General features: G+C 36.3%; 1 protein-coding gene across 1 annotated transcript in view; it reads left to right on the forward strand.

Annotated features, from left to right (window-relative positions):
* DDX10 (DEAD-box helicase 10) overlaps positions 1-24,347 on the forward strand; it is a 151,343-nt gene that overhangs the window by 51,256 nt on the left and 75,740 nt on the right. The window lies entirely within an intron of this gene.

A 24,347-nucleotide genomic window follows, 5' to 3' on the forward strand; every position in this document is an offset into this window, starting at 1 on the left:
ATTTTACAAACTTTTTGTTCAAGTTGTTAACGAATCACAGCAGTTAAGTGCGTCACTTGTTGTTAAACAAAGTCAACTCTCTCCCATTGACTTTTCTTGTCAGAAGCCAGCTAGGAAGGTCACAAATGGTGATTACATGAATCCAGGACATTGTAAACGTAGTAAATGCATGCTGGTTGCCAAATGCCCACATTTTGATTACATGACTGACAAGATACTGTGATGGTCATGTGAGGATTTGTCACACGTGACTTTTTTTCAGTGCCATCACTTTGAACGGTCACTAAACAAATTATTATAAGCTGAAGACTACCTGTAGAGTCTGTTTTTTTAATTGGTTGATATTTAAATTGCACAAATTGAGTTACTTTGTGTGCATTAATGCAACCTTTCCCAATTTATCACTCTCCAGATGCGTTACGATTGCTCACAAAACATATTGGAGAATTATGTGACTTGCTCTCAGTGTAATTGGAGCCTATAAGATTGGGAAATTTATTATTTTCTCTTGTTGCCGACTAACAGTTTAATGCTCTGATTGTGTGAGCTTCCCAATAATTCTTATACACTAATGTTAGGGTTACATTATATAATTTATTTTTATAAAACTTTCAGAAATATTAGTAATTTGAACATGTATAATTTGATAATTTGGATGTTAAACTCTTATTATTCTTTTGTACATTTAATTAACATTAGATTATGGATTAGTTAAAATAGAACAATTGTTTTTTTTCCTTTTATTGCCTTACAAAACAAAAGGAAATGTAAAACTACTCCATTACAGAATATTATGACCACGGCCTGGAAAAAGACCTGACATTTCTTAGAGAAGTACATTAATTTATTATATGTCAACACTAGTTCAATCAAAAACTTCTAATTTTAGATTTAATACACACATTGGCCTACTCACACTTTCATCAGCAAATATATTTTCTAATGTTGACAACTCATTTAATAAGTTGCCATGGTGAGAACAAGTTACTTAATTAATTTTGTGAGTTTAAAAAGTGCAGTGTATTTTAAATAATCTGTGTGAGTTGACCTTGAAAGGAACATTATTTAAATTTAAGCACTACTCATAATTTGCTGAAAAGAGTTTTCAGTTGATTTTAAATCCAGACCTTCAAGATAGTAACTCAGTTTGCTTTTAAACATGCAGAGCTATCTTCATATGACTTTTATGTTTGCCAGCTAAAAGACAGTGCTGAGAGTTGTAGAAAAGTGTATATCAATGCTTTGATTGTGACCAAGTGTGTCACTGAGGAACTGCAGAAGTTAACAATTGGAAATGAATGTCCAGTCATAATTATATCAAGGAACATATATCAAATGACAAGATCTATCCATGTACAGTATATGCTTCATGATTTTTCTCTTCATAGTTAAACCCACTTTCCTGGAGGAGCAGATAGCCATTGTGGCTAGGGGAGCCTTTGCACTGGTTCATCTTGTGCACTAATTGTACCCTTTCTTCACTGGGAGAGCTTACTCACCATCCCTCACACCTTAGTTATGTTTTGACTAAATTATTGTAACATGCTTTACGTGGTGTCTGCGTTTGAAAACTACCTGAAAGTTACAACAAGATCAGCATGCAGTGATGCATACAGTTCTAAGCACTTCGCACTTTGCCCATGTTACACCGCTGCTGTGAGAACTGCACTGGCTTCCAGTTGCTTTCTGGATGCAATTCAAGGTGCTGGTTACTACCTTTAAAGCCCTATATGCTATGAATCCTGGTTATTTGCAGGACTGCATCTTGCAGATATATTGGCTGCGATTCACGTTCCCTTAAATTTTGCCACCTGATGGGGCTTTGGAGATGCACCTTCCCTGTGTTGACCCAAACCTTTGGAACAGCCTTCCCCCTAAGATTCAGAGGGCTTCCACCTCTCACCCACAGACCCAGCTCTTCACTCAGGCATTGGGCTAGAATGAAAGTGAACTATGTAAATTTAAAATCAATAAGGGGTGAGGTAAGATATGGTGAACCAATGGTGTCTTCATGAGAGTGATGGTGATACTTTAAATGTCAGTTGTTGGAGACCATGGAATATAAGCGTAACCCTCCTATATGCTTAGATACTTGGATCCTGCTTTCAAATACATTGTTTAGCTAATTGCAAGACTCATTTGGTTGGGAAGATTTTTCTACAATGGATACAAATCTTAGTAGCCTTTGGTTGTCATTTTTGTTACTGTTTCTTCAGTTTAGAAATGGTTAGTATCTTGTTTCTAAGATAAACCTGGTCTGTGTAAATGTGGCAGAAGCATGTTTGAAATTGATATACATTATTGGGACAATTTCATGTTCTCATCAGTTTCACACTGACTCCCTTGCCACACTCCTACAAGTTTATCCTGATCTTTCTGGTAATAATTACTCATTAGCAATTGGCAGTTATTTTTGATTTTGAAAATTTAGGTAAAAATATTCCTCATAATTGTTTAGTATCATCCCCACATGTAAAAATGAGTGGATATCTTGAATATTTCACTGATAGATTGCAATGATTAACTGACTTGATTTTTCTATAATAAGGGAAATGTGATGACTTAAATAGTCCTTCCAAATCTATCACAATACTGAGTTTGTAAAAGTTACATACCAAAATCTCAGCAGTCTTTTGTATTTCTCTAAAACCTTATTTATCCTTTTTTCTTTTTATATTTTCCTTATTTTAATTACAGAATACTAAAAGATTTTGATTTTGGTCTTTGAGGGGAGTAAAATAAAGCCTAAGATTCAGGAGGAACAGATTTGGGTTCATTGGTTCTTCTTTTGGTGGTTTTAAAATACATATATGAGATTGTCAATAGATAATTATGCATGATTTCATTGAAAATGAGATGATAAAAATAACAGTGGTTCAGCTGAGTACATTTGATACTTACAACTTATTAATTATTATTCAAGGGTTGCTAAGGTACTTCTACTCTTCCCTTTATAAAATTTCTACAGGGATATGGAAATTATTTAGTTTTACAGCTGGGTGGTTTATTATTTGAATAGTTGAAAGTATAATTCTGCCATTTTACCCACTGAACTGAAACACATATTGTTAGTGACTATGTTTCCCCCCCAGTTAAAATGGAGTAGCTTGTATCTACAGAACTGGAACAAGCTATTAATGCAAATTATATCTTGAGAAGATTAAATACAAATAATAATGAGTTTAAAATCCAGTGTTGGCTAAGAAAGACTTGGCAGATACAAGAATATGGATTGGTCAGCTGTCCAGTTCCTGGGTCTCTTGGAACTTATTTCAAACTTTTACTAGCCACATATCAAAAGGGACAAAAGTCCAAAATAGATATCCCTTGTTCTATTTCCAAATCTTTGAGAAACATGACTGGAAGTTATAATAACATTGATGAGTGTGGGACTTTCATATTTGAACTAATATCCAACCATAAACTCATAGTGGCAATTGTATGCAAGTGATTAAAAAAAATATTGTGATCTCATTCCTTCTGTATCACAAAATGTTCGGGAATGTGGAAGAAAGAGCTGAAGTATTGTGACCTAACGTTCAGAGGTTTTAGTGTTTTTTAGTAAGATAATTAATCAAGTGAATAATTTATATTCCTTATGATTTCTTTCTGGGGAGATGGGAAAACTTTAGTCCTAAGCTTCTTTTTGTATTCTATCACAATAGTGAAGAGCGTTTCATCTAAGAATATCTATTTTGATTCATTTGTCAAAAATGGAAGATAACTGCATTGACACCAGTGTAATAACTACCGTAAATGCTGGCGTACAAGGCGACCCGACGTATAAGACGACCCCCGTCTTTATAGCCGGGCCGATTCCTAGAACGTCGTCTTATACGCCGGAAACTACCAGTATTTCCGGCGTATAAGACGACTCGGCGTATAAGACGACCCCCGTCTTTGGCGCCGATTTCAGCGCTCACGGAAGTCGCCTTATACGCTGGCATTTACAGTAGTGTTTTTCCTCATTAGAGATGGGGTATATTAAATGTTAAGGTTTTTAATTGAATTCAGATCTGAATTACTTCTCATGCCATTTTGAAAAATGATACAAAAAGTATGAGCAATTTTACTTTAGCAATATGTAAAGACAAGTGTTTATATTGTGAAAATTAGATGAATAATAGCTAATAATTTAATTTTAGAAACATATAAAGATTTCTATTTTTATAGTTCAGCCTTATGCTATATTAGTGAAATGCTTTTAATATTCAGTCTCTTGTAAGGCCTTTACTTCCACAGTATGTCTACATTGTTAGTATGTATAACTGAAATTTAAGTCTCCTAATATAGGCTGAGAGTTAGTTATCTTTATTGAAGGCATTAATATTATTCAGATTAGTTTGTACAGCTAAAAAAATAACCCTGGAAGACACCTAGATAGAATCTAAAGTAGATTGCAAGGAAATTAATCTGTAAGCACTTTGAAAAATACGTTAATTATCATAAACCAGCATGGATTTGTTGAGACCAGGTCTTGCCAAACTAACCTTAACTCACGTTTTGATTGGATAATTTGCTCAATAGATTGTGGGGAAGCCATAGACACAACATTTCACAAAGTACTAATGATTAGCAAGCTAATTAGATGTAAACTAGGTGACTTAATTATTAAGTAGATACATAGCTGGCTTGAAAATCATGCCCCCAAAATGCTCATTGGTTATTCCTTATCAAATTGGAAAGAGATGTATCAAATGGGATCCACAGAAATCAGTCCTAGATGTTTACTCTTCAGTATTTTAATTAATGACTTAAGTGAAGAAGTGGAGCTAAGACTTACTGAATTTGTAGATATAAAATTTGGTAACTAGTTAATACCTTAGAAAGCAGAAATGAAATTCAAAATAACCTTGATAGGTTAGAGAAATAGGCTGAAAGAAAAACAATAAAATTTAACAGGGACATTTAAACATTTTTACTTCAGAAAATAAATAAATGAACACGTATAGGATGGAAATACTTGGCTTTGTAATGCCATTTGTGAAAAAAAGTGGAATAATAAATTGAATATGAACCAGCAATATGATGATGCTGGGGAAAAAAAAGTATATGCAATGTTAGGTTGCATCAAAATATATTTTCCAAATCGTTTACAAATAAAACAATTATTCTGCTTTTCCTGCTTTGCTCAAACTCTGCTTGGAAATGCCAGAACCAATGTAAGTTATTATTACAATCTGTATCCCTTAAAAGATAGGCTAATAAATGCTTCAATCAGAATTCTTCTTGAGTACTGCATCCAGTCCCATATCCCATACTTTAATCGGGTTCAGAGAACAGCAGTTAGAATTAAAAGAGGGCTAAATAAACCAAGATCTTTGATAAGAAATTGATGGAGCTGAGAATATTTATAGTTGAAAAATGTTCAGTTGCATAATTGAGAGGGGCTGAGCCGTTGGGCAGAGGTCTTGGTTGCTCTGTGGAGAGAGTATGTGAAAAGACTGCAGATTGAACTACTTCTGGGAAGCCTCAGTCTATTCATTGTTCCCAGAGAACTTCTTGGTTTTCTTAAGTATTCTGTAGCTAAAACATTAGGAAAGAATACCGCGAGCTCCAATGGAGGAAAACATAATGAACCTGACCAAACATGAATAAGAACCCTCTATACCAGGGGTAGGCAACTTTGGCTCTTTTATGATTCGTGGACTTCAACTCCCAGAATTCCTGAGCCAGCCAAGGTTGCCTACACCTGCTCTATATGATACTGTTTATTATTCTGTTTTCTATTTTTTCATTGTGAGGCTGCCTAGAATAATTCTCCATAACCTGGTAAGTAATTTTGCCAGAATTGGGCAGCCTAGAAATTGAATGAATGAATGAATTCAAATGCTTGAAAGCTTGTTATATAGAAATTCAAGACCCTTTCCTCTTGTTCCAGAGTACAGAACATGGAATTACACTGTAGATATAAATTATAAAAAAATTATTTATTTATTTATTTAATTTATTTATATGCCGCCCAATCCCAAAGGACTCAGGGCGGCGTACAAAATTAAAACAATCATCGAGAATAAAACAATAAAATAATTCAATCATACCGCAAGTCCGATCATGTCCCGCCCCCCCCGGGGGACATCAGCCCCAGGCCTGCCGGAACAGGAGAGTTTTAATGGCTTTCTTAAAGGCCGGCAGGGTGGGAGTTGTTCGAACCTCGGGGGGAAGTTGATTCTGACTGAATGTTATAAAAATATTCAGTAAGAGCAATAACGATAGAACCCAATGGGTTTTCTCTTCATTGGTCATTTGTCCAAGAGAGACTACTCAGCTATCTTGTCTGATATATTTGAATTTGAATTTCAACACTTAAGCAATTAGACAATGGAATTTGTGGAACTAAAAAAAATTCAGTCAGACCTTCCAACTTCTTGTGAAAAAAAAAAAATCTCACAAGGAGTTGGAAGGTCTGACTGAACTCCCACAAATTCCGTTTACCTGCAGCAGAAGAGAAACACACCAGAGCTGGAAAGCAGGTTAGCAAAGAAATGCTTTTGGGAAGAGGGAGGAGCTGCGCTGGGAGAAGCGGCAGGAAACAGAGCTGCCATTTTCAGAAGGGAGAAGGGAGACGTGGGGCAATGCAGGGTAGCAAGCAAGTGCTGTTATCTGCTCTGCATCCCTGTGCAGAGCAGCTGTGTTCTCCCTTCTTTGTGAGACAGGCGACAAAGATTGGCGGAGGGAGGCGGAAGGGAGGCTTGTGCTGCCTGGTCATGACGCAAGCCCCAGGACAGTTGGTGGAGGACAAGGAGGCGGCGACTGCACCTGGGCATGTGATCTGGGCATCTTCAGCGACGCACAATGGCAGTGGAGCCGTTCACCGTCACTCCTCCTGGCTCCAAAACAGTGGAGGGGGGCCGGGCCTACCCTGCCCATCCCATTCATCTTAGCCTGGCAGTCCGGGAGGGGAGTGAAAGGTTGCTGATCAATCTGGCCGGGGGGAGGCTGATTTCCGGCATCTTTTTTCTTACAAAAAAAGCACTATAATATGTATTAGAAAATGTAAGGAAAGTTATTAGAAATACTATATATACACATAGCACCCAAACCACAACACACCAACAGCTCACCACTCAAAAACTAACCCTACCATAAACAAAAGGGGTGTTGGAAATGACAGCCAGAATTCTCCAACCCTTAGGAATAGCAATAGCCCACAAGCCCACAGCCACACTCCACCAGGAATTATCCAGAATCAAAGACAAGATACAGAAGGATGAAAGAAACAGTGTAATTTACAAAATCAACTGTAATGATTGCAACCAGTTCTACATGGGACAAACATCACGTCAATTAAAAATCAGGTTCCATGAACACCAGCTGGCAGTCAAACACCACGATCCCAAATCCTTAATCTCTACCCAAACTGACACCAAACAACACCAGTTTGATTGGAGCAATACTAAAATCATCAGCCACACTATCACCCACCATGCTCGTGAGTTCATTGAAGCCTGGCACTCCACAAGCAATTCCATCAACAGACACATTGACCTACAACCACCCTACGAACCCCTCAGAATCCAAATCAACTACACAGTCAGCCAGAGACAGCACCAACCCACACAAGCCCCCTCCTCCCCCCACCAGCAGTTCACCTCCCAATGACCCTGACCTAATGTAACCTCCCCATCACAAGACCCATCACAAGTCTCTCACTGATGACTCACACCTGAGCCATTACAAGACCCTCACTTGACACATCCATACCTGGAGCCCTTATAAATAGAAGAACACTAACACTGACATCCCCTAAACTCCGCTGAAGATGTTACCTAGCCTGGTAATGAAACGTTTGGAAACCACCCACAAGCTCAGAGAACAAACCTTCATTCTCATCCTACACACGAGCTATGGATATTCACCACTATTGCAAATGCTGTAAATAGTAACAGTAATGCAAAAATCTCTAGCCTTTGCATTATGCATTAAGTGGGGCAAGATGGAATGTGTAGAGCAGTATGTCGGAGGAATACATAGGAAATGATTTAGACGAAAACTAATTGAAATGTTAAGTGGAAAAAATCCCAATCAGGACAGGGTTAAGATTAGCATAAAACATAAAAATGAAAAACAGTTTGATACTGACAAGGAAGGGGGAAAAAGGTAGAGTTGATGTTGTATTTTATGGAAGAAATTAATTATTAGCTCGTGTGCTGGTCATGCACTCTGATAAAAATAATTTTAAAATGTTACAAAAATAGAAAGAAACCTAATTCAATGCAGCAGCAGCAGTCAGTTTTTAAACTTCAGATAGTAAATCATCAGTAATTGCTGAGAATTTTTACTCTTTTTGACCAATGGTTTTTGCTGTTTAATTTTTTCAGAAATTTCAGAAAATCTTGTTTCAAGCCCCATATGCGTTCTGATTCTAAAATAACTGTTCTGATATTATTATACACATTCCAGTGCTGTTCTGGCTATTCCAGAATTCAAACTAGCTTGAATTTATATCAGGGCTATTTCCAGTTCAGAAAAATTGAGGAATAATGGAAATATCATTTGGCATGTTTTTAGTAAGATCTGAATAAACTATTTCAATTATTTTTCAAGAATTTTATTGATTATCATAATATAAAATACAGTGAAAATAAAGATAATAGGAAAATGGGAAAGGGAAAGAAAGGGGAAAGAGAGTTGTAAAGGGGGAAAGAAAAAAAGCATTGACTTCCACCTTTTTTCAATATAGTAAAGTACAAGATAGAATCACAGTCTTAACTTTTTACTTTAGCAAAACAAGTACTAGCCATCAACAAAATAGATTAATCAAAACAAACTCATAATTAAGAGTTCATTTCTTCTGTCTGTCTCTAGCACAAAGTCCAGAAACAGTTTCCAAGTAGAGATAAAACTGGATATATTCTTTTCATTAATTAAAACAATCACTTTTGCTATCTCTGCTAGCCTCATCACTTTTTCCATCCATTATGTTGCGGGGATTGATGTATCTTTCCATTTCTGTACATATAGAATTCTTGCTGAAGTCAACATAAACATTAACAAAGTTCTTTTTTTCAACAAAGATCTTTTTTCCAATTCATTGTTCAATAATCCTAAAAGAAAAACTTCAGCTTTCAATTTTATATTGGTTTCAAGAATCTTCTGAATTATAACATGAATCTGGACTCAGTATTTCTTTGTTTTACCACAAGTCCATCAAAAATTATAAAAAATATCTTCTTTAAAATTCAGTTTCCATCACACATTTGAAATATCTTTATACATCTTTGACAACTTATAAGGTGTTAAATACCAGTGATTCATCATTTTATAAAAAAATCCTTTCAAAGTGTAATTCAATGTAAATTTTAAATGGTTCAACTACCATATTTTTTCCTTTGATCAAGCATTATATTATGTCCAAAGTTCCTTGCCCACTGACTCATACATTGATTCATATATTCATTTTCCAAATTCAGTTTAACAATATTGTGTAAATCATAGCAATAACATGTTCATCATTAGCATATCATACAATTTTTTTTGCGCAAATCCAGGCCCATAACTTTTCTTCTCTAAATTAAATTTTTCCTTAAGTTGTTAAGTATGTGAATCAGTGGTAAACTTGTCTTTCCGATTTCAATTTTTTTCCCACATGAGAGTAGTTTCACCTTGCTTAAAAAATATTATTGAACCGTAAATCTACCAGTCTGGCTGAATGACCCATTTCAGACTTGCTTGTTCTGTCTACATACCTACTCAGTAAAAAAAATATGGTTGTTAGTTAATTGAAATAATAATTAGCTTGGTATTTTTTTACCTCGGATAAAGTAAAAGAATATATATTTTAACTTTTTCAAAATGTTTTCTCAGGCTGTGTAGGAACGTTTTTAGTTCCTACAATAGACAGCAGTTCTTTTGAGAATGTTATTTGCAAGCTGATAAAGAGAGAATATGTGCAAAAATAGGGAAAGAAATAAGATTGAACTCTGGTTAAAAATATTACAGGACTAAGTTTTTTTGACAAGGGAAGTTGGAAAATGCTGTGAAATGATAATTTTTCTTAAATATAATAAGACATTTATTGGTATTATTACTATATATTGAACTGAAAAATAAGCCTATCCAAATTGCCATGGTGAATTGGTCTAATACCTAGCTAGTTCAGAATTAATTTTCCACTTCCCAATTTTCCATTAATTTTGACCCCGACACAGAAGAAGAAGAATTTCCCACTTTTGGCCATATGTTTTCTTTCAAAAAATTAAATAGAATGGTTCCAACAGTTCTATAGAAGAATGGCAATGTAGTAAAGGTAAATATATTAAGGAATTAGGGTACGGAAGAGATTTGAAACATTCTGTATGTAGTTGCCTAAATAATTCCGAAGTAGAGTGTTAATGGCCTAATAGTCAGACAGGAGAAATTAAAGATAGAAAACAGAATACTAGAGTTTTACTAAATGAGGATCAGAGAAAAGTAATTGATTCCTGATGATTCTTGAGTGTGTCTATGAAGTTTTCTTGATGACAACATGGTAATGATTTATCACTGTCTTCTGATTATTTTTTCAACTTCCAGCTTAATCTAATGTAAGGTATTAGGCATATAGAAATATAGTTCTGTAACTAATTTTGTTTTTATTGATATAAAATATCCTGAATTCCAGATCTTTGCATCCTTAGCGATATTTATTTTCCTTCATCAGTTAGTTTTAGTATTAGCTCATACTTACTATTGGCTTTGTTTTCTTTAAGTGTCATGGTATAGTTGACAAATAGTTACTGCTTTTATAGCCCCTTTTACTATTTCCAAATCCAAATGACCTCCATTTTCATTTTTGTGTTTTTCCTTAAAAAGCATAAGCTGTAAAGGGGAGTTATCTCTAAAACAACATCTAATATAAAACTTAAGAACTTTGTAGAAATGTCTTTCTTAGAAAAGCACTTAGAAAATACAGTTCAGGAATCAGAGCACAGATATCCTGTTGACAGCATTTGGTAAGATTAAAAGGAGAGAGTATAGTGCCATTGTCAAGAGTTTATTATAGACGCCCTTGGGTAGGCAGATGAGTTTTTTCTGCATCAGATGACCAGTTTTTCAAAGAGGCATGCAATAGTGATAATGGGGGATTTCAATTATCTTAACATTTGCTGGGAATTTAATTCTGCCAAGAGTCAGAAGTCCAACAGATTCTTGTCCTTTCTTGCTGACAACTTCATTTGTCAGGAAGTAGAAGAAAGACGATTGGGTGGGAATTGGTTGAAGACTGAAGAACTGAAGGTGATCGTATTATCCTTGGGTTTATGATAGGGAAAGGAAGAGGATGAGAGAAAAGATAGAACGTCCTACAGTAGATTTTGAAAAACTCAGAGTAAAAGGGAGGACAGCTCCAGTGGCTTGAAATTCTGAAGGAGAGAAGTATTCAGGAAGGATAGAAAAATCTACAACATGAGATATTAATTTCCTAAACCTTATTTATTATGCAGAACTCACTTCTACTTTGTTGTTCAGATTAATGCTTCTGAGTTTGCATTAGGAACACAATCAATGCCTTTTTTTGAGATCACTATTATTTGTTGAAAGGAACTTAGTAATGAAACACATCATTAATCACTGAAGCTGCCTTTTAGAAAAAGCATTGTCTCCCATCCTGATTCACCCTGATCAGAAGAATCTAAAATGCATTTAGACAGTGTAGAAACTTACATAATATCAGATCAGATTGGCGTACTTTTTTTCTTTCATTTTGAATTTCATATATATTGCTAGTTGACAGAACAAGCTGGGTGAGGATCTTTTCCTTAAACCTGATTTCCTCCCCGCCCCCTTATGAACTACTCTCTTTGGTCTGGAAGTTGAGTCATGGCAACTAGACTTGTTTTCTTGTTGTTAACAACAACAACAACAACAACAATAATAATAATGTTGGAAGGGACCTTGGAGGTCATCGAGTCCAACCCCCTGTTCAGGCAGGAAACCCTACACCATTTCAGACAAATGGCTGTCCAGTCCTTCTTAAAAACTTCCAGTGTTGGAGCATTCACCGCTTCTGGAGGCAGGTTGTTCCACTGCTTAATTGTTCTAACTGTCAGGAAGTTTCTCCTTAGTTCTAGGTTGTTTCTCTCCTTGATTAGTTTCCATCCGTTGTTTCTTGTCCTACCTTCAGGCGCTTTGGAGAATAGCTTGACTCCCTCTTCTTTGTGGCAGCCCCTGAGATATTGGAACACTGCTATCACTCCTAGTCCTTCTTTTCATTAAACTAGACATACCCAATTCCAGCAACCGTTTTTTATATGTTTTAGCCTCCAGTCCCCTAATCATCTTTGTTGCTCTTCTCTGTACTCTCAGCATCTTTTTTACATCGTGGTGATGGTTTGAGGTGTTGACTGCCCATCCAAGGAACTCTTCATTCTCATCACTTGAGGTTTTAAAGAAGAGATTGGACAATTTTTTGTCTGAAATGCTATAAGGTCACCTGATTGAGCAGGGGGTTGGACTAGAACAGGGGTAGGCAACCCAAAACACTCAAAGAGCCACTTGGACCTGTTTCCCACCAAAAACAAAACACTGGGAGCTGCAAAACCCTTTTGATATCTAAAATGAAGATAACACTGCATATATCCTTTTTTACCTTTATTATAGGTGTGTGTATGTGTATGTATATGTGTATGTGTGTATGTGTATGTGTGTGTGTGTGTATATATATATATATATATATATATACACACACACACACACATACATACACACACACACACACACATATACACATTAAAAATAAAAGTAAAAATATGACTCTTGGGAATATCCATACTATTAAAACAATGATCACCAAGAGAATGCTTTAAGAGAATAAAATTACATACACACAGAGGTTAAAAAAAGGATATATGCAGTGTTATCTTCATTTTAGATGTCAAAAGGGTCTCTCTCTCCCTCCCTCTCTATCTGCCCTTGGTCTGCCACTCCTCTTCCCCCACTCTCTCTCTCTCCCTCTCTCTCTCTTTCTCTCTCTCTCTTTCTCTCCCCCCCCCCTCTTATCTGCTGCTCACCTGGCAAGCTTCAAGCTGTTGTCCAACAACCTCCGGGGTAGGCAACCTCGTCTCTTTAATGACTCATGGACTTCAACTCCCAGAATTCCTGAGTCAGCCTAACTGGGCTAGCTAGCTCTCTCCTGCCCTTCCTGCTTCCTGCTTCCTTCAGAGACGCAGCAAAGGGAGGAGCTCCGCCCAGAAAGCTTTTCAGCTCCTCGGAGAACACTGTGAGTGCACTCTCTTTTACACACACACACAAAACACACACACACACAGACAGACAGACACACACACACACACACACAGAGAGAGAGAGAGAGAGAAGCAGGGAACTACAATTGCCTCTCTCTGTCTCTGTCTCTGTCTGCCAAGGCAGAGGAGGCTGGGAGCCACAGGGGAAGGCTCAAAGAGCCGCATGCGGCTCCGGAGCCGCAGGTTGCCGACCTGTGGACTAGAAGATATCCAAAGTCCCCTCCAACTCTTATTCTGTTATGTTGTTATATTGGAGGCCCAATTCTTCATAAGAAGAAAAAAAGGGAGAAATCAAAAGAGGACAACATAGAGAGAGAACTCTCTTAAATGATGAAAAGAAAAAGAGGCATGTGTAGAAAATGAAAAGGGGGGGCGTAATCAAAGAATATGGGGCCATTTCCAGAAATTATAGAAGTTCTGTTAGAAAGGTGAAAATTAAAAATGAGTAAAAGATACCAAAAACAACAAAAAAACATTGTTTGTATATGTTCAAAATAAAAGAAAAATCGAAAAGAGTGTAGGTCCATTGCAAGAAGAAAGTACAGGTAGTCCTGAACTTACAACCATAACTGGACCCAGAATTTTGGTCATTGAGTGAAGCAGTCATTAAGTAGAGATGTTATATATGTCCCTTTTGTTCAGTGACTGCAAGAGCAGCACTCCTAGTTGTGGTTGCAGTTATTAAGTTGATGGAGTCCGTGGTAAGGAATGCATGTGTGCCTCGCCCTCGGGGGAGGACCTTGGCAGGTCTCAGCTGGCCACAGGCTCACCAGTGTGTGGAAACGGTGACGTAGAAGGCCTTGGCCAGCTACAGAGCTTACCAGTATGCAGAAACCTTCCTGGGCTTGGGAAGCCCAGCCTCGTCTCTTGCCTCACAAGGCCCAGGAGGCCTTGGGTGGTTATAGGGGCCACCAGCACATACAAATTACCCCACTTACCTTTGTGATTTTTCTGCAGTTGCTGACAGGTACACCCATTCTATACAAAGCATGGCCTTCCTATCAAAGCTGCCTCATATCATTCTTCAAGTGGATGCCATTCTTGGAATAGTTTAGGAAGCTCTTCATATCGCAGGATTTAGAGAAGGAGTCTTTTGAATGATTATGAGAATGGAGCCTGCTGTCATAGTGCTTCGAAAACTTCTTTTTTAAAGCTTTTTTAAAACACATTTTATTGTTTTTTTAATTTTTAAGAAAAAGTACTCAGGACACACCGTGGTGTTTGGGTAATCAAACATTCAAAAGTAAAAACTTATATAAACAACTCCATACATTCACTGTCCCCTCTCTATTTCCCTTGTTGTAGAAGTGAGAGACTTGAGTCAGCTCTTTCAAGGAAAGGGAAGTTTATTGCGCAGGTTCAGAGAGCTGTCATATTGACTGGGCGTGGATGATCATTTTTATAAACCCCAATACGTCAGTATTTCCTGATCAAGACATATTCCATACATGGTTACATTCTACAGTTCCTTATTCTAACATAGGAAAGTTACTAGACATGATTATAATCGATAGTTCCTCTTTTACATAGGAATGCTTTTAGCAATATTTCAAGTGTTAAGCAGTTTTCAATACACCATGTGATAAACAGTTCGCAATATATCACGTGCAGAGCTTAGAACAGGATGTCTGGCCATTCTAATTTTAAGGGTTGTTTAGCAAGCAAGAAAACCTCCCCTTTCACCCACAATCTCTGTCGGAGAATCAGTATTTTTCCAGCTTCCCACTTTACCCTCAAATAATACGTTTAAAATATTCCATTTCTAAATTAAATTTCTATTACTGCTAAACCTGTTTTAAAACTTTGTCAGTTTTCAATTACCATAATCAAATTTAACTTTAAATCAACAAGTTATCAATTCAGGTATCCCTTCCAGATATATTCTAATTCTTAATCTCTCACATCCCTCATTTTATCACCAATCTCATTTATTTCTTCTTCCACTACACAATAGATATCCTAATTAAAATAAAATATTAAACTACCCTATACATATATAATCCCACAATCAATCAATCTCTTTAAGATAACAAAATAATGTTAAACCTTAAATCATTTCAGTTCATTAAACAAAATTCTAATTTCATCCAGTTGATTATCATGCCTTATCACATCTATGTTATCATACAGAAAGGTCATCTTAGTAATTTAAAACACTCAGTTAATTATTGAAACCATCCAAATCTAAAAAGCCAACATTTTTTCAATTCCAATGCATAATAATTTTCATCAAAATAAACCTATTATTCCAAAAGGTACATTCTTAATCTATTTAAAATATCTATTCTAATAATAACCCTCCTATATTTTTTCTTACTTCTGACTCTAAATCTTAATCCTTAAAACAGTTCATAAATCCAACATTGCCTTTTAATCCATTACACAATTTTAAATTTCTCTTTTCAGTCTGATTCTGGCTTTTTTTCTGTGCCAGACAAGTTTCCATAACCAAGCTTCCCTTTCAGCCAGTAGATCTATCTTTGTTGCTTGCAGTGGCCTTTGAAAGGATAGGAGTCCCATCTTCTGCATTAGGCATCTATTTCTCTCATCCTTAAAGCATTGTTGCTTTGTAGATTCAAATCTCAGTCTTTGCTTCTTCTGTTCCTCAAAGTTACAGATGGAAAGTTTATAAGGTAGAATAAGTTCCTCTTTTGTCTCTGTTGATTCCTCTTCTAGTATGTTTTGATTTATAGAATAGTCAGATGTAGTCTGGATATCAGTTTGAACGTTTGAAGTGAGATTTCTGGATCTTAATTCTGTAGTAAATTTTACTCTTTCATTGTAGCACATATTTCTGCAGTAGCCTCATAAATCTTTTCCAATATAAGTTTACAGTTTAATTGTAACTGAGGTTTCTCCATTTTGATAGTAATTAAAAAGAGTCTCTTTTTTCTTTTTTGTAGAGGCTGTATTTAATAAAAGCTAGGCAGTGTCCACCCCTACAATTCTTACAGCTGCACAGCTTATCTTTTCTCTTCAAAAATAATTTGAAGGTCAGGTCTATTCCATCTTCAAAGAGTAACCAGAAGTTACAGTATTAAGTTTTTGCTACTAGATGTCCTCAGTAGGTTAAAAAAAGATATTTTCCAGACACCATTTCCTTTTTTCTGTCTTTTAAAGTATAGTGTGAAAAAAGAAATAATCTTCCAGCATAAGATGATAGTACAGTTCTTAGAAAGAGAAAACAAAATTCTGTACCCCCAAAAATATGGAAATAAAATATAGTCTTTAGAATTTTGTTCTATTTTTATACAACACCTTTCTTCCGAAACATGCAGAAGCTGCTTTTTCAAGCCAGGAAAATAATTCCAACAAGGCTCTTACAGGCACAAAAGACAGAGTAGAGAGAGTAACAAGGAAAAGTCTCACCTGGATTCACCACGGGGGTTCTTACAGCTTAGATGTTCTTTGACTTGCGGTTTGAAGTGGCAGGATGATCGACCATTTTACTGGCCAATCTTCTTCTCCGTCAGCCCTCAGAGATAGCTCGGACACCTGGAGGAGCCATCGCTCCTCCAAAGCAGAGCAAAGCTTCCTCGACAAGTCGCAACCTCCAAGGCGACTTTCGACCCTCTTATGGGTCTACCGGCGGAGGGAAGGCTAGCCGACGAGGAGACAAGTCTCCTCATACGACTAGGGATGTTGCGAACCAGAACCGGAAGTCAAAGCTTTTTGAACTTTTGACATTGTGGTCATGTGATTGTGATCCAGGTGCTTGGTGCCCCGCTCACAATTATGATATGACAATAATCCAAGGTCATGAGATCATGATTTCCGATATTCCCCGGCAACTTCCCACAAGTAAAATCAATGGGGAAGCCAGCAGGAGGTTGCAGGTTGCTGCTTCTGCTGCTTTCTTGCCTGCTTGTACCCCATAGAGAGCTCACCCTCTCTCTGTAGCACATACCTATTGGTAGTTCTCACCTGTCAGCCTGCTGGCTTGGGACTCTTGCCTCTTCCTGCTTAATAACTTATGTAGTTTTGGAGTTGCAATGGCAACTTGGAGTGAGAGATTACTGTCACTAAGCAGTGCAGTTACATTTTGTCACACTTTATGACTGCTTTGCTTAATGATGGAAATTCTGATCCCAATTGCCCTTGTAGTCTAAGGACTACTTATATTTATTTAAAATGGGCTGAGACTTCCTTTGGAAGTGCCAAGTACCACAGAGTAGGCGGGATCAGGATAAAAGAAAGCATATGTTTGGTTTAATTATTTTACATGTAATTCTAATTGAATTGAATTCATTAAATACGGTAAAGATTGTTTCACCTATATTTAATCTTTCCCTCTTATATCATGTAAAATTGCAATGTAATAGTAAATGTTGGAGGGGTCTGGGAGTTCCTTTGGTGGGGAGAAATCTGTGGGTTCTTAGACTATAGACCCCAGTTTAAGAGATTCTTAATAGGCAGGTACAATTTTCAGATTAAAGCCATGAAGGTAAATATTTTCTTCCAGGAAAAAAACACATTGGGGGAAATTTGTGCTATATTAATATTCATTTTTATATTAACCTTCACTGATCTAAATTCACTTTGCTATACAGGTAATCCTCAACTTACAGTTCATTTAGTGACCGTTTAAAGTTATCATGGCACTGAAAAATGTGATTTATGACCTTTTTTCACAGTTATGACCTTTGCTATATCCCCATGATCATATGATCAAAATTCAGATGCTTGGCAACTGGTTCATATTTATGACTGATACTGTGTCCCAAGATCATGTGATCATCTTTTGCGACCTTCTCACAAAGTCAGTGGGAAGGCCAGATTCACTTAACCGGGTTACTAACTTATCAACTGCAATGATTCATTTAACAACTGTGGCAAGAAAGGTCATAAAATGGGGCAAAACTCACTTAACAAATATCTCACTTAGCAACAGAAATGTTGGGCTCAATTGTGATTGTAAGTCGAGGACTATCTGTATTAAGATCAGACATGACAGTGCGTATATCTTGGTTAGGGTTTAACATGCTTGGTCTATAATTATACCAAACTAATTATGTATAGTCATTCTGTTTACTAATTTGCTTTAATTAAAATTTTGTTACATATAGAACTGTAAGTGGCAGACTACTAAGAAATCCAGAATGTCTTAACTTTATCAGTGCCAAGTGCAAAAATCAAAGCTGAAGAGGGAAGAAAGCATCAACTTGATAAAATAGATTTATATTAATAGTGATTTCATTAAACTCTAGTTGAAATTAATAGTAAAGTCTATGAACAAATGTGGCGCTGAAGCCTTTTTCGTTTCTTCTTAGGTAAAATGGGGCAAAATGGCATATATTTTTTTAGGGGAAAACTAACTGCATTGTTTGTTCTCTGAATAGAGAAACTATGGTGCTATGATATTCTAGATAAAAATATTCCAATTATAAATTAATAGAAACTGTTTAATGGGAATAAAATATAAAATTGGAGCACTTTGTCTTATTGAATTCAGTATTCTAGAAGAAAATTTTCACAGGTTGTTTTTTTTTAAATTTGTTCCATTTTAAAAAAAAATCAAGAACCCTGCTTTCACGAACATTTTCAGCCAATTTATAGGACAGTGACAATCCTTGGAGTTTTACAATTACTGTATAAATTGAACTCAGTTGTATTCATTTACAAACAGAATTAAGCCTTAATATATTATAAAACTCCAAACCAATATATTGTTCACAAATGAGACAGATATCAAATGAATAAACTTTTAAAAGAGCTTTCCCAGTTTTTGTAGAAGGAATTAAGGGAGTTGAAACTTCAAGACATCTGGTAGCCATAACTGGGAACATGTTATTCAACTCAGCATAAATCTGGTATACAGAAACCATTAGCACAATGATTTGGTTAAAAGCCAACTGGAATAATGGGTTTTCAGAGCATTTTTGAAAGCGTGCTGAAGATGGAAGCTGTCTCAGTCCTTGAAGGTTGAATCTGGGACTGCTGTGGAGCACTGATTTGAGAAAATTCAAACATGTTCTTTGGCTATGCAGGGGTGTACCCAAACAACTATTGGTTAAATATATTGTTGCCTCTTTGTAAAATGCTAGTTGCCCCTTAATGGAAGCTTTTAAAATGGCCTCACTTACTGTAACTTGTAACTTTTACTGGAAGCTTAGAGTGAACAATATTAGGGACAAGTTTCACATGCAGTCGAAATTAAGGTTACAGTATGTTATTAGATCACCTAATAAGGAGTGGCAGAACCTGGGGACGGAGTTAAAAGAGGGATCAGCCTAGAATCCCTACATAGCCACAAGTGGACTAAGTCCAATCCTCTTTGAATTTAGTGGCCCCTTATCTAATTCCTAGCAGGTGCTAATCATTAGTTGAGAATATTCCTGTAAGATAAGCATGATTAGCAGTAGATTAATTTAGCAATAGCAATAACTTTGGAATGTTTCGTTAACAGGCTAAGTAACATCTTCAGTGGCATTTAAACACCGCTGAAGATGTTACCTAGCCTGATAATGAAACGTGCGGAAACCAATCTACAAGCTTGGAGAACGAAACTTCACTTTCAATAGCAATAGAATTTTAGGCTTTACAGCACTCTCTGGGCGGTTTATAATGTAAGCATTATTTGCATATTGCCTCCAATAATCTGGGTCTTCATTTTACCAAACTCAAAAGGGCAGAGTTTGCCTGCAATACTGCATTTTAACCACTGCGCCATTTCTAGAACAAATAATAAAGTTGTTTAGTATTTCAGGTTCAAAGGGGAAAGTGCAGAACTGAGAGGGCAAGTAGCCTCTGTTGGAAACTTCTTTGGACACCTGGAGTTGTGTGTCTGCAGGCGAGTTCCAAAAAACCTTTGATTTAAGGCAGACATGTGAAACTCGCAACATCATGTGACGTCGCGCAACTTATTGGAGCTTTTTTGCCATTGCCGGCAATGGGGTGGGCACGGCTCCGGTATGATGAAACCGGCCCGTGGGCTGGCAGTTTGACACCCCTGATTTAAGGAGTTGTTGACATATACAACTGTTTGTCACAGGATCTTTTTTTCTTTGAATTTGATGTTACTTCCAGCCATAACAAATTATATAAAAAGCTTTCTTTCAAACAATGTAAATTTTTCACTGAATTCAATAAAACTGGACTAGCAGTTCCCTTTTTTTTCTATTCAGAGATGGGAACTATATTCCTTGCAAATAAAGTACTTTCTAAAAGGGGAAAATGTATGGGAAGTGTCTCTAAGTTTTTATTCTTGCCTCCAACTCATTTAAAAAAGACATTTTTATGTGTTTGGATTGGTTGCTAAATATTCCAGATGGACTCTCACTTTTGGGAAAAATTTAGGCAGTTGTTCAGCCCCCATATACCTGGTAGGAAAGATTCATAAAAAATCTACTATTTTATATATTGGTTGGATTTTGTTCTACCTTTTCAAATAGGAGCTCAAAGAAGCACACACATAGATGTTTTTTTTTACCACAGCAGTAACTCTGTGAGGTTAGTGTGGCCCAAAGTCACTAAGGAAACTTCTATAGCTGCAGGTGTGTTACAATATTCTGCTGGGTTTTTTTTTTTTTGTGTGTGTGTGTGTGTGTGTGTGTGTGTGTGTGTGTGTGTGTGTGATTCTGTTTTGTTTTTGCACTGCATTTGCCCAGTTATTACAGTGAAGCTATGAGAATGTGAGATGAGGTTTTGGTTATGAATTGCTTGTTGCAGAATCTGAAGCTGATTAGGACTAAATGGGATGACTGGTTTAGGTCACCACCTGGCTCCTTGCCTAAGGGAGGATTAAAAACTAGGTTTTTCTTGACTCTTCAGTCTAGTTCAGGGGTGGGTAACTGGCTCAGGAATTCTGGGAGCTGAAGTCCACAGGTCACAATGGAGCCAGTGTTGCTTGACCACTATACCATGTTGACTTTTTATAGAGTTTGAATACATAATCTATATAAATTCAATAGTTCAGTGTTTGGGGTATTTGTATTTATTGGGCTATTGATTACAGTGCCTTCAAACACAACTGAGGAAAACATACATTGGCAAGTGATCTGGGGTCTTAAATAAACTCTTCTCCCAGGCCTCTCAGCCTCTTGATGAGTGTAATATGATCTTTTTCGACCTGCTGATAGTATTGCCTGATGAGAATTGGGCCTCTTGTTGTGAAAGGCTAAGGATATTAAAAGACTGATAAAAATACAATGATATTTCCTTAAAAGTGACAAAATGTTTTCATCCAGATGGAAGCTCTGCTGTTTGGTCTATTAGCTTTCTCTTCTTTCCCCAAAACAGTTAAAGGGCAGAATGGAGACCGTGATGCAGAGGTGTAGGGCTCTATTTTCAAAATGAATTGCTAAATGTTCTTAAGATATCAAAACTTGGAAGATTCCAGTCTTAGATTTTGTCATTTGGATAATGAAAAGCTGATGTTATAGCTGTCTTAAGTTAGCTCCTCTGTTCAATTCAAATTGATTTTCATCTTTAAAGCCCTACATGACTTAGGAGTGGCTATCACTGTGACTACCTTCTCCAATTTAAATCTACCCATTCAGTAAGATCTGGGAAAGAGGACATTTTGAGTCCAACTGCCAAGACTTAACCTGAATATCTGGACCACAGATACTACATTTTTAGAAAGCTGGAAATAGTAATTGATACAAGTTGCTGAAATAGATAGATTAAATGAATGTAAGGGCTGTAGTTTTGTAAGGATTTTAAAATATTTTGAGATGCTTAATTCAATTACTGGTCAGTGATTATATTAAATAACCTCTGATCCAATAGCCTATGATGCTGCTTTAGAAAATCTAATTGGTAAAGGGCCATCAGAAAAAGAGGTTTCCAGTGCACCTACCACAACTTTTGGAGATTGGAAAGGAAAAGCTCCTACATTCAATTTTTTTTAATATCATGAGCAGTAGTTTGTTTAAGCCATTTGTTAAAAGATTAGAAACAAGACTGTCTTGTAGATGAGCAAAGTATTCTTGGCATGTTTGTTCAGTTCTGGCTTCCTTTCCCTCCTCCTTCAACTGCCCTTACTTTCACTTCTGTGAATTTATTAAAAACTTGGGCAAAGCACCAACACAGAAGAGGACTAAACAAGGAAACTATAAGCAAATCATAAATCCTAATACATACATCGTGCTACTCTGCAGTTGTATTCAGTAAGTAAGCAACTAATTACGTTTTTCATATGGTGGTTTCTTGCTTAAAACAACCTAAAATTTGTTCCCTGATCCCTATCAGGGAATCATGTTAAACAAAACTTAGCACATGTTACGATTAATGCTGTCTATCTGATTATGGAAATTGTTGCAATGTCTTGAGAAAGTTTTGCAGTGACAGATGGGAAAGTCTTCCTCTGGAAACCCTACAAGTCTGGAAAACATGAGGCTCTTTCAGTTACTTGAAAAAGAGGTGCTTTATACATAGTTTTTTGCATTGAAGAACACCTTTTTGAAAGGATTTTCACAGACCTACGAACTAATTTATCTTAAAGTCCAATCTTAGAACTCCATTTTACAGTGATAAATAAAGAAGAAAAGAAAACAGAATCCTATAGTTATTCCGCATCAAGTCCAATTTAACAGGATAACAGAGTTGGAAGAGACCTTGGAGGTCTTCTAGCTCAATCTTCTGCTCAGCCATGAAACCCTATACATTTTAGACAAGCAATGCCAGCTTTATGTTTTGGATTGCTGTCTTGATGAAATAATCTTTTAAAATTCAGTGTTTTTATTGATTGTTGGTCATTAGTTTGAAGACCCCACCCATACTGCAAAAATATATATATCTATTAGAACTACTAGATCATATCTGCAAAATAGAAGCAAAAATCACTGGAAACAATCTGCTAAAAATAATCATTAGTTCTCCAATATGACTTGACTTGTGCAGCAGTGATCTGGTGAGTATGTGTCAGAGATCTCAAACATGTAGTGCATAGAAGAAAATATGATATTTCTGAGCTAGAATAAACATGAAAGGAAGAGTAGGAAAAAAATACAAGAATAGAAGGATAATTATCTGATTATAGGGAATGTTTTTGTTATTTCTGCTAAAGAGGTGATATAAAATAATTGTAAGCTGTCCAGAATTGCTTTATAGAATGAGATGAGGAAAGGAAAGGAAAGGGAGAGAAGAGAAGAGAAAGAACTGATTCTTAAGATTGCCTGAATAAAGCACCTTCAATATTCATTGTTTTCCCAATTCAGAAAATTGCAACAGTTTTGTAAACAATTGCATGAAAAATATGCATTCAGATTTGCAAAATGGGCATTTAACGTGTACCATATATGAGCAGAAGTATTAGCTTCTGTTCATTTAGGGATTCATTAAAAGATATAATTTGAACAGGTTGCCTTTTTGCAAAGCAGTAATCATGAAAAATCTCTTATTTCTGTTCTGTTCCTTCACTTCTCCGCAGGCTTATTCTGGAAATTAGTACATGCCTAAGATTCCAGGTTTGCGACAGTAATCTTCTCTTCATCTCTGCTGTTTAACAGTTTGGAGTTCCTGTGTGTTCTTGTTAAGTTGTTCTGGTAGCTTTGAGCTATCATGTTCATGCTCGCCAGCTAACCTCTGATTTTTCATTTTGCAACTTTAGTGCCTCTGGCTTTTTTTTGCCCCTTGTAGAATTTTCCCAGTCATTTTCCATTCACATACTGAAGGTATTATTTGTGTTACAAACTGCATAATCAATTACCATATTTTTATAGTAATTATCTATGATAATTATAATTATTGGAATTACAATAGAATTGTATTGTTCTTTTGATTTTGTGCCTTTGAGTTGGTGTTGACTCTCAACAACCACAAACAGATTTTCTGAGTTATAGCAATTATGATTAATTAATACATTAAGATGATATGCAAACATTAACATATCATTGTCTACATGATTCACCACAACACCTCTGGAAGCCACTAAATCCTTGCCTTGTGTATATTTTAATAGATCTTATTAAATATAAAATGAAAAATATCCAAATTTTAATAGATGCTGCTAAATAAAAAAAGTTATGTCAAGAGGCAGCGCTCCATTTTGTTGAAAGATAGTGCTGTTAAAGTTATCATTCTGGGTCTTTTGTGTCTGATCCTAAGGAGTCACATAAGTGAACCAAATTAGCTTAGAAGGACAATACCATTTTATTTGTGGTTTCACAACTGAAGTCCTGT

Source organism: Crotalus tigris, unplaced genomic scaffold (genome assembly GCF_016545835.1).
Source record: "Crotalus tigris isolate CLP2741 ecotype Arizona unplaced genomic scaffold, ASM1654583v1 scf7180000017710.2780689, whole genome shotgun sequence".
In the NCBI taxonomy this organism is placed as follows: Eukaryota; Metazoa; Chordata; class Lepidosauria; order Squamata; family Viperidae; genus Crotalus; species Crotalus tigris.